This window comes from Puntigrus tetrazona, unplaced genomic scaffold (assembly GCF_018831695.1).
Source record: "Puntigrus tetrazona isolate hp1 unplaced genomic scaffold, ASM1883169v1 S000000335, whole genome shotgun sequence".
Taxonomy (NCBI): Eukaryota; Metazoa; Chordata; class Actinopteri; order Cypriniformes; family Cyprinidae; genus Puntigrus; species Puntigrus tetrazona.
In genome coordinates, this window is record NW_025047994.1 from 65,021 (window position 1) to 72,500 (window position 7,480).

A 7,480-nucleotide genomic window follows, 5' to 3' on the forward strand; every position below is an offset into this window, starting at 1 on the left:
TGATTATTCAAACGAATCTAACACACCCATGATCGGTTTTGTTTGTTGCAGTGTTGCTTACGCATTGTTAGCCTTGATTTTTTTTATTGTAACAGTTGCTAACTTAGGGATAGGGACTGGGGTGAGTCTATATCTTTGGACAGGAATGTGTCCTACTCGGCAAAATCACTGCGCCCATACAGTTAACTAACGATGGCCCTGCCACGAAACCCCGTGTTGAATTAGTGCCCCTCCATCCTCAAAACGCGATACATTTAACCCTTTGGCGCGGGCGCTTTGGTCAACGCTGAGCTTAGGTTCATGCAAGGTTCAGTATTTGCTCACGGATAACTGTATTGCGTTATTCAATGAAATACCTTAATAACGGTCATGTAATTGAATTAAACACATTAATAACTTGTGCGATGAGACATTCAACAGATTCGTCTGCTAGCAACAGTTAGAAGGCATTGCATGCGCGTGTTTCTGCGATCGTGCCCTTTCGAGCCGGGACCGCTTTGCTCAGGAGACCCTGACGCTTCTCTGTAGCAACCAGCGCAGGAGACTGCGGTACACAATGACTCAGACCAGCCCTAATTCTACAACCACACACACACACACACACACACACACACACACTGCAGATCACAAAATCCTCCCTTTGTGTTTACGCGCAGAAGTCGAGCGGTTTTTACCGTTTATTATTCAGCGACACAATTTCCTAAAATAGCTCCGTTTTAAATAACCCAAAACGGTTCGACTTTTGCTCTTCATTTGCAACATAAACATGGGCGGATACGCTCCGGCTGTTTGTCAGAGCTAGCGATATGCTAGTCTAATTTAAGAAACGCCACGCGGGATGGGGACAGGAAACCTGTTAGCGGAGCGTCTCCTCGTGAGATAATATCTCAGCAACATAATTGGTTTGACATCACTTCCTCCAATACCGCATTACAGTGACTCTCTTGAAGGTGCCCTTCTCCCGATATTTTTAGTGGCTCCACCCCTCCCCCATCATGCATTTCAGCAGGTCTGGGTTCTTGGTGTCATATTTTGCGCGCGCCGCCTCTCTGAATGGATAATTCCTATTGATTTCAGGCGAGAGTTCACTTCCCTCCTATTCCGGCGAGTGGAAAAATCCATATGAGGTCTCCCTGCTCATTACCTGTAGAGCTTTTGCTGGAACGGACAAATGCATTGACTGGAACAAAACGGCCCGGGGTTGGTCAGATCAATTCGGCTTTCGTGAATAGACAAGCGGGTTCGATGCACGCGTATGCCGGCGTTTTGCGTGCGAGTGAACGCGTCGATTCGGTTGGGCTCGATTAGCTTTTCCTGCTGTCCCAGGACACGAAGCCACTTTCTCTAAGATGCCACTGTTTCTAAAGCAGGCCTTTCTCTCTCTCTCTCTCTCTCAGGTTGTACTTACGCCCAGAGGAGTCTGCTGGAAAGAGCACACCTGCCGTAGCGACAGAGAGCACTATCCTCATCACCTCTGGCACGCTATTAAGATGTACCTGCTCCCCTTGCTGTGCTCTAGGTCAAACAAGAATAATTTAGGGATGTGCAGAGCAAGCAAACTACAGCGAACTGGGACAGAAACTTAAAGTCAAACCAGCACTGAAGGTGAACTGAAACTCGAGTTTGATTGCTTTAAATAGATATTCATAACAGGTCTGTGTTTAGCAATTGTTCCATTATGAGAGCTAGTAAGTGTAGTCTGTGGAACTCAATAAAGTCCTAATCGGCTGCTTATTTTGGTAGTTGTTTAGTTTAAGTATGGGGTAGGATTGAGTGATCTAAAATGTGGCCATGCAAAATAAGACATTAATATCGTTAGTAATAAAAGCCAATGTGCTAGTAACATGCATGCTAATGAGGAACTAGGTAAAGGGATAGTCAAGCCAAAAATTTTAATTCTGTTATTTACTGACAAACCGTCTTGTCGTTCGTCTTTGGAACACGAATTAAGATCATTTCGATTAAATTAGAGAGCTTTCTGAACCTCCATAGACAGCAGCAGAGCTGAGACACGTTCAACCCTAATTTTACAGTTAAAGTTACGGGAATACTTTTTTTATTTTGGAGATTAATGATACTTTTGTTTCATTAAAATTATCCATTTTTTTAAATGCACCTCTTATACTCAACAAGCCTGAATGAGTTTGACAGCAAAGATATCAATACTGTGAAATATTATTACAATTACAAAGACCGACTTCTGTTTTGTGCGTTGTAAAGCGTATTTTATTCCTACATCACTCAAAACCTAAATGATATAGAAAATTATCTGTGGCCATTTATTGTTAATTTCGCTTCATTCTGAAAACAATAAGGATAAGGCACTTACATAAAGACTTTAAATGGGTAACAAACAATAGAGTTGACACGTGTTCAGTTTCATTAGACTGAGCAGAATTGCAAAAGTGTTATGGAAATACTATATTTTAAAAATATATAATATATGTTATATATGTTGCCAGCAATTAAATATAAATTTAAATAATGTTTATTTTAGCTCATTTTTTTTCAGTTCATCTTTTTATGATAAAATAAAACATTTGAATTTATTTCTATTAAAACTGTATGTTGTGTTTAAATATATTTGTAATTACACATTTATAACGATAAGGCTACAATTAGGCAATTGAATATACATTAAATAATATCATAAATAACACACTAAAAACTAAACGCTGCTTGATTGGAGAAAGCATTCACGCAAAATATTGAATTCATTTGTATTCTAATTCATCAGCGCCAAGAAAACAATAGCGTTCCTTTACCAAACGCTTACGAACAATCTGTTTCATCAAGACCTGTTTGTTTAGTGTATGCGGATGAAGCTTTCACAACGTGGCACATGTCTTCCCAGTGAACTCTGGGATACGAGCCATGAGACTATATCCTGTTGGAAAGGCCCTCCGGGGATTTCTGTGCACTGGACCATGCGATGGAAAAAAAAAAGGTAGAGCCGGGCCTGAGGACGAAGGAAAACCCCTTCAGCTCCAGTATGAGCCGTTCTCTCTCTCTCTCCGGCAGACAGTATCTCAGCACGATCCCTCCAGTGTGGCGTCCTGTGTGGAAGAAGCCGGCAGTGTGGGATGGACACGGAGAACACCATCTGGTTTGAGTCAGCGAGGACTCCATAAGGGGATTCATAGGAGTGTGTATTAGTATGTGTGTGTGAAAAATGACGGATGGAGGGTGCTATGGGAGCAGGTGCGAGCGTTCAGACCCAGTGGAGTGAATAACCGCTCAAGGCACATTCACCGTAGGCCACGGCACAGAAAACGACGATGGCGTTTGGTGGTCGTTATGGTGGGTGCGAGTCGCACACGGATTAGCATTTATGTAACCAGCCCTCAGAGGATGACAAATGTAGGTTCGTGCGGTTATTAGAAGCCAATCGTTAAAAAGTAAACACCTACTACTCGAGCGAGCGATGGAAGGACTCCATCTGGTCACAGCGTGACAGCGTTTCCCTTCAACTCCTTCTCTGAAACGGTGACAATCCAGCCCATCTGTGGCCACAACACGACAGCCGTAGAAACTAACCGCTCGAGCGTCATCTGTGGGCGGGGCTTCCATTCCTAGACCGTAAGACAACAGATCTGATCTTCAGTATTACCTAGGAGACAATGAGCGCTTTAGAGGGTGGAAGTGTTCAGGTCAGGAACGGCTGGGGAGGTAAAAAAAAATGGTTCGGGTCAGCGCTATTAATTTTATTCAGCAGGAATGCGTTTGATTGTGTCAGTAAAGACATGTTAGCAAATAAAAGAAGGAAAAGTAAGAGCGATAGATGATTGATTTAACATGTATCGTAACGAAAAACCGATTAAATAAATGCAGCATTATGGCTTCTTTCAAAAGCAGTTCGATCTTGGAAAGAGTCATGATGAAAGCATAAGTATGTCTGCACCTTTAGAATAACACCTGATTAAAAAAAAAGGAAGCATAAGCACGTTTTCAGCTTTTTTTCGGTCATGTGCAAGAGAAAAACACATCATGATCTATACATTTCAGAAAGTCAGCAGATATATTCTGCTATTTCATGAGAAATGCACTTTGGGGACAAAACTCACAGAGGAATACTTCATCTATTTTGCTGTTTTTTATATATATATATATATATATATATATATATATATATATATATATATATATATATATATATATATATTTAGTTCCTTTAAAGTCACTTTCTTTCTTCTTTGGAACAGAAGATTTTGAAGATGTTTTCCACACACTTACAACTGAATGTGGCATTTTATTTACAAAGAACAAATACAATTTACGTCATTAAACACGTTTGCATCTCCTATTGCGTTCCTCCGAAGAAAGAAGGTCGTACAGGTTTGGAACAGCGTGAGGCCAAATAAAACGATGCCAGAATGCTCATTTTTGGTTGGATTATTCCTTTGAGTTTGGCCCTGGCTTCAGAAAAGCACGATCTCCTCAGCACATACAGGGATTTTAGCCTGTTATTTTAAAATAGTGTAATGAGTGAGTTGTCTTGGTCTGTGTTCAGTATGGGTGACTCATATCCTGCAGTGGCATGCGTAGGGTGGTGCCCCTCTTTTCACATTAGCAGTATTAATAGTATAACACTACGGGATGCAGCAACGTATCATTCACAGATCCACAAATATTTTCCCTTCGAGCGCCCCTATTGTGGATTTCTGTAAATGAGCTTTCGAGCAGCAGCGTGTGGCTCGAAATGAATGAAAACATCCTGCAAAGATTTCCATCTGAGAAGTTACTGTCTCTCAAAAGAAAGAGTCAGCTCTGAATCATTGAAACGAGTCGTTTTTATAAAGAATCCAGACCGCGTTGGTCTGAATGAAAATGCTGATTCATTATTGGCCTCTAGGTGTGCTTTTAGGTAGTCACTTAAAGGATAAGCTTGGAAAAATGTATTACTGAGCAAATGGTTTGGGGTAAAAAACAATAAGTGCATATAAGACAATGAAAGTGTTTTTTTGACCGTGCATGAATGCCAACCTGTTGTTGGGGACTCCCAAACTATGGACCTTTTATTACCCACAATAGGGACACTTTAAACAGAACTGTATGCGCTTATTCAAAGTATCCTTTTCCCACTTGGACTAAAAGATTCTCTGCAGCACTTGAAGGTCATGCAACTGGGCCACTGCAGCACGCATGGCTTTTTCAAAGGCACAATGAGCTATAAAACACTGAAATAGAAATAGTACAAACAGGACCGTACTTTAATAGCGATTTCACTTGCTTTTGTACTACATTAGCTTCAAGGGTGTCTTTGCATCTTACTGTTGCATCACTGCTCTAATGAACATCATAAACAGATATTTCCAGACCTGGAAGCAGGTCGATGAAACACGGAAAAGTCATGACACGCACACAAAGCGTATGCCTGGCAGAAGGATTGCATGTAATGAACTTGCTCAGTGTAAAAGTTTTAATGAAAATGTCTGCGCTTATGCTTTCTCTGAATTTTTACAGAAAGCAACGAGCGGTTGAATCTGTGCTGTATTGTGAATATCGTCATTCTTGTCATTAAAGTCAGCTAGACGGAACATAAAGTACACTTTTATTCAGCGAGGCCACTTTAAACTGATTGAAAGTGACAGTTAAGAGCATAACAATTGTAGGGTTATTTTTTTAAAGACTTAAAATCTTATCAATACTAAATTTTAAACAGTATTGTGCAGCTTACAATACAGTATAGAGTGTGTATATATTTGTATATAAAACACATGGCTTGAGAAGTCAAACCTACGACCTTTGGGTTGCAAATCCATCTCTCTAACAATGGGATTTAAACCCATGTTTTAGTCACAGAGCTCATCCTCAGAGAACGTGCGTTTACACTCACCAAGGATTTCAAAACATTTATGAAATATAAAGTCACTATTGAGAAATTGTCACAATATCATTATAAGATGTAAATTCCCAACTGTGAGATGAACTGGGATATTAACCGACAGCTGTAAAATATCTCTACCTGATCTCATGAAAGTGTGTATAAACAGTACGCTAAATAAAAACGAAAACCCATGGTATTGATACGAAAAAATAACCTTAGCCTGCATATACTACGTGACTTGTAGGATTAGATTTGTAGATTTGTGTTTAAGCGATAACTGCGCATTAAAAAAACTAATTTTGTTTCATATGCATGTGAGAGCTGCGTATCGTATGCACACCAAACAAGTGTGTGTCATATATACGCCAAAATCCATAATAAAGAGGTTGTCAAACATTTAAAGCAGTCAGGATTAACCTTACAGTATTACTTAACACTGTTTGACTTCCAAAAACCTTCATCACTTGAATTAAGATCATAATAATTACATTAAAATTTAATTTTGATTAGTAAAAAAATGTCTAGGTAACACTTTATTTTTAGGTGTCATAATACAGAGTAATTACCTAGTTAGGTACTTAGTAGTAGCCATTGCACTTACATGAAATAAAATGTACTTATCATGTAACTATTGTATGTAACAGGCTGTAATTACAGTTAGTAATTATATAGATGTAACATGAAGCTACTGTTACACATATTACAGAGTCTGTTACACGGCTACTTACATGAGTACAATCTTGATACACTTTATTTTAAGTAGCCTATGTCTGTGTACTTGGATTTATAATGACGTTGCATAAAGTTTGCAACACATTTGTGACAGTCTTTTGGTTACATAAGTAGCTGTGTAACAGAGTCGTTCTGTAACAAATACAAACCGTAAGTACAAACTCTTCCATAACTTAGTCCTATGGTAAGTACATTCTCTATCTTCTAAGTAAAGCCACTGCTAAGTACTTTTTAGGTAACTGCTCTGTATTATGGACACCTTAAAATGAAGTGTTACCAATTATTGACATCCGCTTAGGATAAAAAACAATGTGTCTAACGACAGAAGCAAATTTCACAATACAGCACGTCCTCTTGTACCTTATTGCTCTCTTGTTCAGACACCGCATCGACACAACAGCCTTCTTGTAGCGATGACAAAGGTTTTCACGTGCAAGTAATGGTCATGTGGCGTGACACACAGACAGATGGGACCAGGAAAGACACACCACGATTAACCGGCGCCACTCAAAAATGACAAAGAGGCATCATGTTCATGACTATCAGTTTATACAGCAACGTCAAAGGCGACATCACAGCCTGATGACACATGACAACCGATGGAGCTAGCGTAACTAGCACAGCCCTCCACACTGCTGGGCTACGGCGGTGGGAGCGTGTAGGAGCACTTATGTGGAGTTTAGAGTCTTACATTTAGCAGCAGAAACAGCACAGCAACACAGGAGTCCATCTTCTTTTTGGTAAAGAGACAGAATACTGACACAGAAAAGGCAGAGTGGTGCGCTGGGGCCGTCTAGCCCGGAGGGGAATCAGGGCCCGGAGGCTGGGCGAGGCGATGTGTTTTGAAGGCACCTCCTCCTGAAGCGTGGAGGAGCAGGGAACAGTCCACGAGCCCCTACGTTTGGCAAGCTGGGGTCCACA